Below are 14,018 nucleotides of genomic sequence, written 5' to 3'. Positions count from 1 at the left end.
ATTCAGGTATAGCCAATGGGGGACAAAGCAATTAACTATCAGAGATAGTAGGACCTGCCGATGTTGGAGAATCTGAGATAACACGGTGTGAAGCTGGATGAACACAGCAGGCCAAGCAGAAATTCTGAAGAAGGGTCCAGACCCGGAACGTCGGCTTTCCTGCTCCTCTGATGCCGCTCGGCCTGCTGTGTTCATCCAGCTCTGCACCTTGTTATCTCTAATAACAACTGCCAGTTCTTATTCTTCAACGGAGCCTGAAAGCTGCTACTCCTTTGGCGGGGGTGGGGGAAACAGATTATTTACAAAGAGGGCCACGTTCCACTTTGTCTCGATTGCTGGATGTGAAAGATGATTTTCTGGTTCATTAAGTTGTCTGCACTGCTTTCTGCCCCGCCCCAAGTGTTAATGTATTGCTGGATGGCTACTGAAAAAAAAAAGAAGAGAGCATCACCATAGTGATACTGGCATGGCAATCTGCTGAGTTAGCCATTGAAGTCCTGTTGCTGGGCACAAATTGTACTTGGCAGCACATTCTGCCATTCTCACAAATACCAGCTCTTTGGGGGAAAAGAAAACAAAATGCAACTTCAAAAGTGACCTCAGTGAAGTTTGAAGGCAGGTGCCAAGAGTTGACTTAGGTGAACTGGTTTCCATGGCACAGGGTGGCTCAGTGATTAGCACTGCCACCTCACAGCGCCAGGGACCCGGGTTCGATGCCAGACTTGGGGTGACTGTCTGTGTGGAGTTTGCACATTCTCCCTGTGGGAGTTTCCTCCGGGTGCTCCGGTTTCCTCCCACAGTCCGAAGATGTGCAGGTTAGGGTGGATTGGCCATGGGGAATTGCCCATAGTGCTCAGGAATGTACATGCTGGGTGGGTTAGTCATGGAAAGTGCACGGTTATGGGGATAGGGTGGGATTCTCTTCAGATGGTCAGTGCAGACTCGACGGGCCAAATGGCCTCTGCACTGCATGGATTCTATGATTCATGGGACAGATTCCAGCAGAGAACAGAGTGGACTTGTTGGGTCTTCTCTTGTTAAAACGTGAACCTGAGGAAGTTCTGGTTCCGTTCTGAAGGAGGGGCACCAGACCTGAAACGTTAACTCTGATTTCTCTCCACAGATGCTGCCAGACTTTTCCAGCAATTACCACTGTTTTTGTTTCGGATTTACAGCATCTGCAGTTTTGTTTTTAATCTACTTGCAGTTTAAAAATGGGTGGTGTGTGTGTCAAATCTGCAGTTTGCGGGTAGGCTTCTCTCTGGAATGTCAGTATCTGCACAGACATGGGGTAGAGTCCTTTTTAATTTGGTGCTTTCCAATTCAGGAGCTCACTGAACCCTGTACAACCTCAGGGTGTTTTCATGTAACAGCATGGGCCGTAGCAAAACCAGGACTGGATTTCATTGGGAGGTGAACTATCTAACTGAACACACACACACACTATCTCCAAGGGCTTCCCTTGTCGAGGCAGGAACAGCAGTCAGCTCTGTGCCTGGGGTTTCCCACATTGGTCAATGAGATAAATGAACAGTTAATATGTCTCCGGTGATATCAGCTTGGGCAATGAATCTGATAGGGGGCACCAAGAGAAACTCACTTCCAGACCTTGATGTGGTGTTGGTTTTCAGGGAGTCCCATGCAAAGATCAGAATTTAAAATAAAATCATGATGTGGAGCTGCCGGTATCGGACTGGGGTGGACAAGGTCAGAAAACACACGACACCAGATTATAGTCCTGCAGGTTTATTTCAAATCACACAAGCTTATGCAGCGCTGCTCCTTTGTCAGGAAGAAGCAGTGCTCAGAAAGCTTGTGATTTCAAATAACCCTGTCAGACTAGAACCTGGTGTTGTGTGATTTCTGACTAAAGTAAAATTGACGTTTTATGAGATAATGGGAATAATTACTGCGCAACTGAAAATAACCAGGGGAGAGAGGTAGAGTTTTCTTGTAAATACACGGAATTGTTGCAATACAGAATATGCCACCCGGAAGGATGGTGGAATCTCAATCAATAGTGAGCTCCAAAAGAGAATTAGATAAACTTCTGAAAAGGTGGAGAACATTTCAGAGTTATAAAGTAAAGTCCTCCCATTCTTACTGGACCACAAGGCTGCTCTCTCATTAGGGATAGCTCCAGGGACATTTACATCCCTGAAGGCGCTACTTAAATGAAACTTAGGGAGCGACAACTGGTGGTGGTTTAAACAGAGGGTTACTGTGCTTCGGGTGAGGGGAGAGTTTGAGAACCAGAGCCAGTGAATCCCTACAGTGCAGAGGCCATTCGGCCCACTGGGTCAGTACCAACCCTCCAAAGAACGCCCCAGCCAATCCCCAGGACACCCGCATTTCCCAAGGCTAATCCATCGAGGATTTTGCAAGAAACTTCAGCCAGTGCAGGAACTGAACCCTTGCTGCTGGCATAAGAAAGCTGCCCACTGACTGCCCTCCCCCCAAGGACCAGAAGGCAGAGGCAGTGGAGTGGAAGTAGTGACGGGGCTAATGGGAACTACAGATGCTGGAGAATCCAAGGTAACAAAGTGTGGAGCTGGATGAACACAGCAGGCCAAGCGGCATCTCAGGAGCACGAAAGCTGACGTTTCAGGCCTAGATTCTTCATCAGAAAAGGGGATGGGGAGAGGATTCTGAAATAAGTAGGGAGAAAGGGGGCCCCTGAGGTTGGTCCGGAGGGAGGAGGATAACTTCTTCAGGTTAGTCATCCCTGGAAGAGGCTTTGCAGTGAGGTTAAAATTGTGATCAAAGATAATGGGAACTGCAGATGCTGGAGAATCCGAGATGACAGGCTCTAGTGGTTTTTTGATGTGGCATCAAATCTGTGCAACACAGATCCTGAAAAGGCCAAATGTTGACAAAGATTGCCAGAATGATTAGCTCCGAGCACTGAGTAACCACACTGTCCCTGGGGGACCCTCGACAGACCCCGCAGCCTCCTCCCCTGGAACGACCCAACTGAGCAGGCAAGTCCCGGTGACATTCAAAGATGTCGATGGCTTTCTGGTTAAAGGCTCCAGCAACGTGTTTGCAGAAGAGAGGGACAACAGCTGTCGCCAGCAAGTCGAGCGAGAACACGCTGGGAAGCTGCAGGGGCTGCATTTCACCGCATCGTGTTTTAAAATACGAAAGGGCTGGCCCGGCCAGCGACGCCCGCCCCTCGTAACGTGAGCGACAACTAACTCTAGCCCTTTCTAAGAACACGAGAGACAAGGGCAGCCCTCTGGAATTGGCTTCAATCTGATGATATGGATGTCCTGCATTGATCCCACTTGCCCCTCGATTCCTTGAGACTCCAGCCTTTCCCCAGTTTTAAGTTTACTCGACCACAGGGCATCCCCAACCATCTCAGGTACAAGAGTTCTGTAGATTCACAACTCTGAGTGAATTAAGTTGGTCGACTTTCTAATATCAAAGGGCAGTAAAAGTTTATGCCCTCCCCTACTAAGTTTGACTCTCTGATAACATTTCAGTGCCTAGCCCTTCCAATACCTCTTCCTTTGGAGAATGGTGTTCAGACATGAATTCTCCAGATGGGCTCTGTACAACTGAAGCATCGCTTCCTTCCTTTTCTAGTCTAACCTCGCCGGCACACCCTGAGGTAACGGCCAATGTTGCATTTGTCTGTCTGTTGTCTGCTAATTCTGGAGAAAGAGAGAGTGTGCAGGTCGGGTTAGGACATGACTGGACTCCACTACAATGAGCTCAGTCCGCAGCCGGCATGTCTAGGTTAGATTCATCCATCAACCGAGGCCTCCAAACAAAACCTGCCTGGCTGTTTATCTCTGCAGTCCCTCTGGGACAAGCTCCCCTGCTTTGCTGAGGCAACAATAACAACTTTCATTTAAGTAACGCCTTCAGGGATGTAAATGTCCCAGGAGCTTCACAAGAACAATAATCAAATAGATTTCTGACAACAAGCCACGCTGTGCGATGGTCGAACTGGAATCCAATTGTTGGGTTAAACAAGAGGGAGGAATTAAAGGATAAAAGTAAAAGGTGCCAATAGTGGAACATCAAAACTGGGGATTGCTGAACAGGCCCGAATTGAAAAAGTAGAATTTTTGTGTGTAATTCACAATGTGAAGCACTTTGAGGAGCCTTGATTATGTCCCAAGATAATGTTAAGGCTGCTTCTTGTTCAGTTTAAATAACAAAGAAACAAAGAAACCTACAACAAAGGAACAGGCCCTTTGGCCCTCTAAGCCAGTGCCGATCGAGATCCTCTGTCTAAACTGTCATCTATTTTCTAACGGTCTGTGTCCATTTGCTCCCTGCCCATCCATGTACCTGTCCAAATATATCTTAAAAGACGCTAATGTGTCTGCGTCTACCACCTCCGCTGGCAACGCGTTCCAGGCGCCCACCACCCTCTGTGTAAAGAACTTTCCACGCATATCTCCCTTAAACTTTCCTCCTCTCACTTTGAACTCATGACCCCTAGTAACTGAGTCCCCCACTCTGGGAAAAAGCTTTTTGCTATCCATCCTGTCTATACCCCTCATGATTTTGTAGACCTCAATCAGGTCCCCCCCTCAATCTCTGTCTTTCTAATGAAAATAATCCTAATCTACTCAACCTCTCTTCACAGCTAGCACCCTCCATACCAGGCAACATCCTGGTGAACCTCCTCTGCACCATCTGCAAAGCATCCACATCCTTTTGGTAACGTGGCGACCAGAACAGTACACAGTACTCCAAATGTGGCCGAACCAAAGTCTTATACAACTGTAACATGACCAGCCAACTCTTCTACTCAATACCCTGTCCGATGAAGGAAAGCATGCCGTATGCCTTCTTGACCACCCTATTGACCTGCGTTGCCACCTTCAGGGAACAATGGACCTGAACATCTAGATCTCTCTGTTTATCAATTTTCCCTAGGACTTCTCCATTTACTGTATAGTTCGCCCTTGAATTTGATCTTCCAAAATGCATCACCTTGCATTTGCCCAGATAGATTATGAATGGCCATTTGAGAAAACTAAAATGGGAGCGGTGCGGCAACAGGACTTCAAATAAAATAAAGGAAGCTGTATTGGGCCATTCAGCCCTTCAAACCTGCTTCACTATCCGACTAGACCACACTTTAGCTCCACCAGCCGCACGTACCTGCGTTTCTACACTGCCTGAAAATCTACTGAGCCTTCTCTTGAATTTACTCAATGACTGGACATTCAGTGTGTTTTGGAAAAGATTCACAACATGAAGAAATTCCTCTTCATCCCAGTCCTAACCGATCAAGCCTGTGACATCGCGTTCAGGTATTACCGTTTCTATCTACTGTCTACCCCCTTCCCTCCACCAAACCCACTCTCCACAGGGAGAAATAAAAATAGAGTGAAAGCAATCTGGCCCATTTCGACCTTCTTCATTTTTCCCAAATGAGGAAACTGTTTATTTAGCTCTTATCCAGCCAAGCCCTTCAGTAGTTTTATATGTGCTTCTCCTTTTTCCAGACTCTAGAGAATGCAGGCTCACCCTTGCTTACAGGGACAATTCCCCCAGCCTAATGGACTTGACTCTAACACAGGGTCTAGGAAATGCCCTTCCTCAGTTAAAACTACATACAGTTACAAACATACTACAGACAGGAATAGGCCACTCAGCCCTTTCAGCCTGCCGCCCCATTCAGTAAGATCATGGCTGAACTGGACTGGAGATCAGCGCTGCATTCCTGCACGTTCCCTCTGTCCAACTGCAGTTGTTCTCCAGCTCAGGACTTTCACCAATGGCCCATGTATTTCAGTGCGGTTTGTGCCGGCCTTATCTGCTCCTGCATGTGCTGTGGACCGTCCTCCTGGTTTAAAAGGTACCTCCCACTGTCTCATTCCCTACAGTACAATCTTGGATTTCATTTTAAAAAGGCAGTGCCTAGTTATTGTTGCTGGTTACAGACTGGTTTTAATAGTTAGATGCCCTGATGGTGTAGTGGATGCTTTACTTTCAGTTTAAAAGAGGAGTTAGCTTTACTTTTAGCTCAAAAGAGCTGAGAAGGGGTCATTTTACAATATAAATGAGTAGAGGCAGCTTAACTCTGTATCTAACCCAGCGTCCCTGTCAAGTTTGATGGGGATAATGTAGAGGGATTTTTTAACTCTGCATCTAACCCCGTTCTGTCACTGTCCTGGAGTGTTTGAATGGGCACAGACGGTAAAGATTGGCATTGAGTTTAAAGGAGTAGAGTGAGCTTTACTTTCAGTTTATAAAGTTGGTCCCCTCCTCCCTGACACTGACAGCTCCAGCAGGTGGCACTGGTATTCTGGAGTGCCCCCTTGAAGTTGTGTTTCTTTAGCAGTGACACCTCCCCATCCTCAGGAATGACAGCAGTCAGACAGAGAGCAGGCGATTCAGTGTGAGGGTGTGTGGAGTTAGGAGTCTGGGGGGTGTCTGTATCAGACTCGTGACACCCCCATGCTCTGGCAAATTCTATGCTCTGATGGCAAAGATGCAGCCTGACCTTCAAATCCCTTTCGTAACAGCATGGAGCACACGCTCAGCTCCCCTACTCGCTGTGCCCATAACATATGCGAGGTCTCCAAGTCCCTCTGGATACAAACATGTCTATTTTCCACATGGTGAAGGGCAGGCAGCAGAATGGCCCAACAGCTCACCCCCGACCCCAGCACCCTGACCTGAACACGTCAATGTCTAAGAAAGACAGCCAGTAACAGCTGAGACTGATACAAGAATGGATCGTTCACATGGAGCTCCAGTAGGATCAGCATGTCTGTTTCAGGTATTACTGGCTTTGGTTTAAATTTTTTTTCAGGAAGGAGAATTCTCTGCCACAGGAAACTGTCGAAGCCAAATCAAGATATCTTCCAAGAAAGATATCCCAGAATCCCTACAGCAAGATGCCCATCAGCCCATTTGGGTCTGTACTGACCCTCCAAAAGAGGATCCCACCCAGATCTAGTCCTCCACTCGATTCCCAAATTTCTCACAGTTAATCCATCTAACGTGCACACCCCTGAACACTATGGACAATTTAGCACAGCCATCCCACCTAACCTGCACATCTTTAGACTCTGGAAGGAAACCCACACAGACACAGGGAGAATATGCAAACTCCACACAGGCAGTTGCCCAAGGGTGGAATCGAACCCAGGTCCTCAGCACCGTGGGGCAGCAGTGCTAACCGCTGAGCCAACCTGCCATCCATGTCACTATAGTTCTTAGGACTAAAAAGTGATCAATGGACATGGGGAGAAAGGGTGAACAAAGGTACAGAAGATTTGGATGATCAGCCATGATCATATTGAATGGTGAAGCAGACTTTAAAAGGGCCGAATGACCTACTCCTGCTCATTGGAGGCAGAACGAAAGCCAAGGCAGAGCGAAACCAATGGGAGAGATGGCCAGTTTCGATTTGTCTCCCTGAAATTTTCCTGTGGGTTTATTCCACAGGCCGGTTTCAGCACGAGTTCCGTAACCGCCACTTCCATTTTTTTCAGCAAGTGCAGCTGCTACTTTTATGACTGTTCCTCTGCTGTTTGGTAAATTCTGATGAGGTTGCGTGGCTGCAAAAAAATAAACTTCCACAGTGTCAGCTTCACGAGTTGATGAAACGGCGCAAACAATTCCCCTTTATGTTGCCGCAGGACGTTTATTTTTGGGATTGGTCTTTACCACACAGATTCCATTTCTCGTTCTGGGCCCTGCAAATATTTTTACCGCCGCTCCCCGTGCCTCATGTGAGCGGGGTTTCCCCTCATGAGGATGTGTCACAGCTTCTGTCACTGCAAGCGATTTCCCCAAATGGTTGCACAAAGGCTGAGTCATGGAGTACCTAGCATGCAGATGTCTCTGGAGAACAATGTGCATTTATACAGCCCCCTTCACGCATTAATGCTCCCCAGCCGCTTCATAGGCAAAAAAAACCTCGATGTCAGTGCGCCCAAAACGTGTTCTCAGAATGAAGCAAGGGTGCGATTCTTAAAACTGGAGTGTGACTTCAGATGAACTGGCCACACATAATCCAAGCAGACACTCCCAGAGTAGGACAGAGTGGCTGTTCACTCTTCAAATGTGGCTGTCAGATGAGACTTGAAGGGGCTGGGGTTATCCTCCTTGGAGGGAAGAAAGTGGAGGTCGAGGCTTTCAAGCTCGTGTGTGTGTGTGTTGGCGACAACTGTTCCCACTCGTAAAAGGAGCAAGAATGAGGTGGGGAGCAGATCTGAAATCATGCGAGAAAAATCACTTTTCCAGCCAGCGTGCAGTCAAGGTCTAGAAATGCACTGCCTGAAAATGCACAGGAGGCTGGTTCAATTGCGATACCTACAAGAGGGGCAAACTGGATGGTTATGTGAAAAGAAATAGTAGCAAGGGATAAGAAAAGACAGGAATTTCACATTAGATAACAGAACTGGCGCAGCAATGATGGGCCAAATGGCCTCTCCTGTGCTGCAGCAATTCAGTGATTAAATGGAAGCTTCTCAGGTGGTTGTAAAAAGAAATCTTTAGCACGATTTTGGAAAAGTGCAGGGCTGTTCTTCCCAGTGACCTGGGACAGTTATTCATTCCTCAGTTAAAACTATTCAAACCAAATGATAGTCATATCATTGTTAATTGTGGGAATTTACAGTGGGAAAATTGGCTACAGCATTTCTGACAGTAATTATCACTTTCGCCTAAGTCATAAGACAATTCAAATCCCAATTCTGCAACTTCAGCTCAAATCTTTAAAGTGAACTCCAGTGTAGTCCTGAGGCAGTGCCACATTGCTACAGACCCTGTCCCAACTTCTTCAAGTCAGATGTTAAACTGAGGTTCCCTCAAGCTTTACAGGAAGCTGGTAAGTGAGACTGCAAATTGCATTGGTCAAAAAAAAATTCCCCATGCCCTGGTGAACACTTTTCCGGCAACCAAAACCAGATATCTTCGGCTTGCTTTCTGCTTTTGGACCTTGATGTATGTAAACTGGCAACAGTGGTTACAGATCGAACAGTGGCAATACATCAATAGTGGTTTGTGTATGGGCTTTTGAGAAGAGATTGTTGGGGATATGACTGGGCGCTGTATAAATGCAGGTCTGCCTGTATCTTGGCATCTGCCATTACAGAATATTTCTAGACTGTATATTATGCATGATATTTATTGGAATCTTTCCTGGTTTAGTTTATGGAAGAATTGCCACAGTTAGAATTTCCATTCGGTTAATTTGTTCTGCAAATGTGCGCACGTGCACACACACACACGTACAAATGCATACACACACACGAATACACATGAACAAATGTGTGTGTTCATGTGTGTGTATGCATTTGTACGTGTGCGTGTTTGTGTGTGCGCATTTGTACATGTACACACATATAGAAACACACATGCACAAATGCGCGCGTGCACACACATACACACATGAATAAGAAGCAAAGCAACTTCTGCTCCCTGTTTCACTCCACCATCTGGAATGAGAAAATTAAAATTTGTGTTTTGTCTTCCTCTGTAAGAGGACTTCTACCTTACTGCTCCACCTCTCAGTCATGATGTGCAGGGAGGTGCTGGTGTGGGACAGGGGTAGATAAAGTCAGAAGTCACACGACATGATTTTAAATAAACCTGTTGGACTATAACTTGGTGTTGTATGACTTCTGACTTTATCCACCTCTCGGTGTGGTGCTTCTCAAATGTTTCTCCTCATCATTTTTTCTGTATTCCGGTGTTTTTGAGCGTTGCCAAACATGAAGCGTCTACCTTTTCTGTTAGGACTTTTTAAGAACAGCGTCAAGTAATTTGGCTGGGTCCAGTATTAATAAAAAATAAAACTCCCCACAACTTACAACCCCAAACTTTCAGCTGGGAGTCATGACCCACATCTGTCTTGACTCCCTTGAGACCACGTCAGATGGGACAGCGAGATTGGCAACGCAAGTTTTATCTTTACAACAGATGAAGCAGCTATTTCCTGTCAACTGTTAAATGTTCCTCTGCTGTTTCATTCTGTTTTCGGACCGGAGTGTACCGAGTTTGAGGACCGCATCTCTGACACTAGCATTCACTGAAGCTGCAGCACCAAGTCCTGGATGTAATGTGGGCATTAGGTAACTGAAGGGGAGATGTAAGCTAATCTCCAGCATTGCAGCTCTCATCTCTCACAGCTCAGGAGAAAATTTAAAAGACATAAACAGGCCACCATGCCTACTGAAGGTAGGTTGCCTGTGGCAGCCAAGGTCAGGGACTTTCTGCAAGATCTGTTTCTAAGAGCCAAGTTGGTCAGAACATCCCACAGCTGTCATTTAAATTCCTGTATTTGCATAACATGGAACAAACGCAATGAAGCTACTACCGGTGTGTACGTGTGTTTTTCCAGGCTGTCTGGTTACCCTGCAGAGATTATTGCTGAGGAATGAGAAAGCCTCACAGTCTGGCTGTCCGACATTCCTTAGCAAGCCACAACAATTGAGAGCTTTATAGAAACATTGCATACCGAAAGTGCTGCCTTACTTTGTATTAAAACACCGTCCCTTATTAACTCTCAGAGCCCCGTATTTGAAGAATAAAAAACTTTATAGTCACACATTTCCACCCCTCCATCTCCCGACACAGTCTGTTTCTACAGATTGAAACAGACCATAGGGGAGCACAGGCACCTTGCGCTGATAGTGAGTACACAGGGGCACCACGTCACATTAAATACATGGCGGCGACGGGGGTGGGGGGGGGGGGGGTCGGATCGGGGGGGTGGGTAGAAAAGAGGGAGATAAACAGGCAGCTCTCCATGAGCTGTCATTGAGGCTATGGGGAGGTGGCCCTGCGTTATTGGTTCCAATCTGTACCACACTGCAGCTAATCCAGCCAAACGCCACACTCAAAAAGGGCACAGGCTGTGGCACAGGTGACAGGCCTGTCTCGGAAGACTGTAGGTTAAAGTGCCAGTTCAGAGACTCGAGCACAGGTTTCAGGCTGACATGCCAGTGTAGGATTGAGGGAGTGCTGCACCGTCGGCGGTGTCGTTCGAGATGTAAAAACCAGCACTGACATCTAGCTCTCAGATGAAAACCCATGGCAATATTCTGAAGTCAAAGTGTGGTGAAGGGGGCTGGTGGTTAGCCCTGATTCTCTGATCATGTTTGATTTAACTTCATAAAACAGATTCTCCGGTCAGTATCACGTTGCTGTGTGCAAATCAGCTGCTGCGTTACCTACATTAGAACAGGATGATGCTTTGAAAGTACTTTATTGGCTGCAAAACATTTTTGGATATCCTGAGGCTGTGCAAGCAGCTGTGCAATTCAAGTTTCATATTTTAGATGGCAGGCGTAGGCGGCTATCTGACCGAGCTTAATACAATCCTCACCCTAACATGCAGAGGAGAAGGCATGCTCCAGCTTGGTAGCACAGGTGGTGCAGAGGCCTATTTGCTAACCCAGGAACATTTAAAAACCAAACTGTGGTCATTGTATTGCTGTGTTATCCCAATATGATTGAGAAATGATACGTTTGTGCGTACTCTGAATGCCACATCACTCAGTCCTGAACTCCACTCTGGGTATCAACCTCACAGTATATCAACCCAGAGCACACAGCCTGATTGAAGAAACATTCAATAAAGCTCCTGCACATGTGCTGAAAAATTTTTTTTTGTATTTTAGAATCCCTACAGTGCGGAAACAGGCCCCTTTGATCCAACAAGTCCACACCAACCCTCACAGCATCCCACCCTGACCCATTCCCCTATAACCCACCTAATCCTTGAACACACTGGTCAATTTAGCATGGCCAATCCACCCTAACCTGCACAGGAAATCCATGCAGACACAGGGAGAATGTGCAAACTCCACACAAACAGTTGCCCGAGGCTGGAATTGAACCCTGGTACCTGGTGCCGTGAGGCTGCAGTGCTAACCACCGAGCCACCGTGCCACATCGTGAAGTTCTGCAATACACATGATGTAACAATACTTTACTTACTTGCTAACTCAACAAAGTTGAACTGGTCAAGGAACAAGGGAGGTGTTTCAATGGCTACTTTCACCCAGGGTGTCTGGGGAGAATATTCCCTGACAGCTCTTGGTTGCTCCCAGCCATTATGCCAGAACCCAGTCACACTGGTGCACTGCAGAGGCCCCACGTCCAAACGTGGGAAGCAGCTCCCCTGGGTTGATTTCACGGGCTCGAGCTTTCCAAACTAACGGCTACGACAGATCCTTGTGCCTTCCGCTGTTTCTGTTCTCACTAAGGAGGCTAGGCAGCAGAGGGAGCATGGCCCCTTCAGTCACCTGCTGTGTTACAGTGTAAAAAGAGCTGAGCACCAGGAGAAAAACACAATCTCATCCAGATTTTCAGATGAGTGCCGCTCACCAAATGTCTTCAATGTTAGCAGCAACGCTGTAGGGAACCCTAGATCTCTGCAATTACAGAATTCGAATGCTGGAAATCTAATGGAATTTGGGGCGGCACGGTGGCTCAGTGGTTAGCACTGCCGCCTTATTGCACCAGGGACCCGGGTTCGATTCCACCCTCGGGCGACTGTCTATGTGGAGTTTGCACGTTCTCCCCATGTCTGCGTGGGTTTGCTCCATTTCCTCCCACAGTCCAAAGACGTGCAGGTTCGAGTGGATTGGCCATGGGGAATGCAGGCTTACAGGGACATGGCAGGGGTTGGGTCTGGGTGGGATGCTCTTTAGAAGGCTGCTGCGGACTTGATGGGCCAAATGCCTGTACTGTTGGGATTCCAGTCACAAATTCATATTCACAATTACACAATAAATGCTTCAAGTGATGTCTTGCAATAATCCCTGCTTGTCCTAACCAGATCATATGACTAGAAGCATTCACAGTCCTGCACCAGTTGCTGTACACAATACTGGATCTATGAGAACAGATTTTCAAAAACACATTTGCTCAATCACCTATTGTTATCTTGTTCAGCATGGGCTTTACAAATAGTTTTGGGCTATCAATCATACAGAGGGACACTGAAGGAAATGTAAACTCGCTGCAGCATTTTGTTTTTCTCTCTCTCTCTCTCTCTCTCTCTCTCTCTCTCTATAGCAGGCTGATGTCAATGAGATCCAGTAGCTGAGTCACTCTGGAACAGGCACCAATGTACTGAGAAAGAAAAGAGCTTTCTTGAAACACAGGCTGGTTGTTACTCAATGTGGCAATGAAAAGGAAGGACTGTTCTCTCTATTTTGCAAACCTATCGTGCTCGTAAACAACCCCTCTACTCCTCGATCTCTCGGCAGCTACAGTGCTGATGGTGGGCAGTCTGAAAATAAATCCCATTCCTTCCAATATTCCTGCCTTCCATCCTCGCTTTCTCCTTCACCGTGCTTCCTTTGTATCGGGAAACTCCAGTGTCTTAGACAAGATGTTTGTTCACTTCAGTGGCCTTAGTCAGTACCAACTTGTGTTTATACTGTGCCTCCAGCACAGTAAAACATACTTCACAGGATCGGCTATCAAACTCAAAAGGAGACGTTAGGCTAGGTGACAAAATGCTTTGTTAAAGCGGCTATAATAGCCAAAAATCGGACCATAAGATAGAGCAGGAGTAGGCCATTCAGCCCACTGAATCTACTCCACCACATAACAGGTGATCTGATCACGCTCAACTCCACTTTCCCTCACTTTTCCACATAACCCTCGTTTCCCCTTACTGATTAAAAACTGGTCTCAACCTTGCATACACTTAATGACCCAATCTCAACAATTTTCTCTGGTGAAGAACTCCACAGATTCATTCCTCTCCGTGAGGAATAAAGTTCCACATCAGCTTTGCCTTAAATGGGTGACCCCCTACTCATTTCACAAGGCTGAGAAATGATGCCCCTCTTGTTCACAGCGTACCTTAACAGAGGTAGAAAGGCATTAAGATGAAGGGAGGACATTCCAGAGGGAGTGAAGTAAAGTGGAGATGGGGTGGGGGATGAGATTGCAGGAGCACGGAAATCTGAGGTGGTAGTATGTGGCAACCTGCCTTTAGACCTTGCTCCAAACTCAAGGAGTGATGCCCCCTCAAGTTGAACAACTGTCTCGCTCTACTAGAAAGGGATACA

General features: G+C 46.8%; 1 protein-coding gene across 5 annotated transcripts in view; it reads right to left on the bottom strand.

Moving 5' to 3' along the window:
• The window catches only part of LOC125465337 (ral guanine nucleotide dissociation stimulator-like), a 178,638-nt gene that overhangs the window by 34,476 nt on the left and 130,144 nt on the right, over positions 1 to 14,018 (bottom strand). The gene's annotated exons all lie outside the window — the stretch shown is intronic.

This window comes from Stegostoma tigrinum, chromosome 29 (genome assembly GCF_030684315.1).
Source record: "Stegostoma tigrinum isolate sSteTig4 chromosome 29, sSteTig4.hap1, whole genome shotgun sequence".
Lineage (NCBI taxonomy): Eukaryota > Metazoa > Chordata > Chondrichthyes > Orectolobiformes > Stegostomatidae > Stegostoma > Stegostoma tigrinum.
Note: the sequence above shows the minus strand (reverse complement) of the source record. Positions and strands in the feature narration are given on the sequence as shown.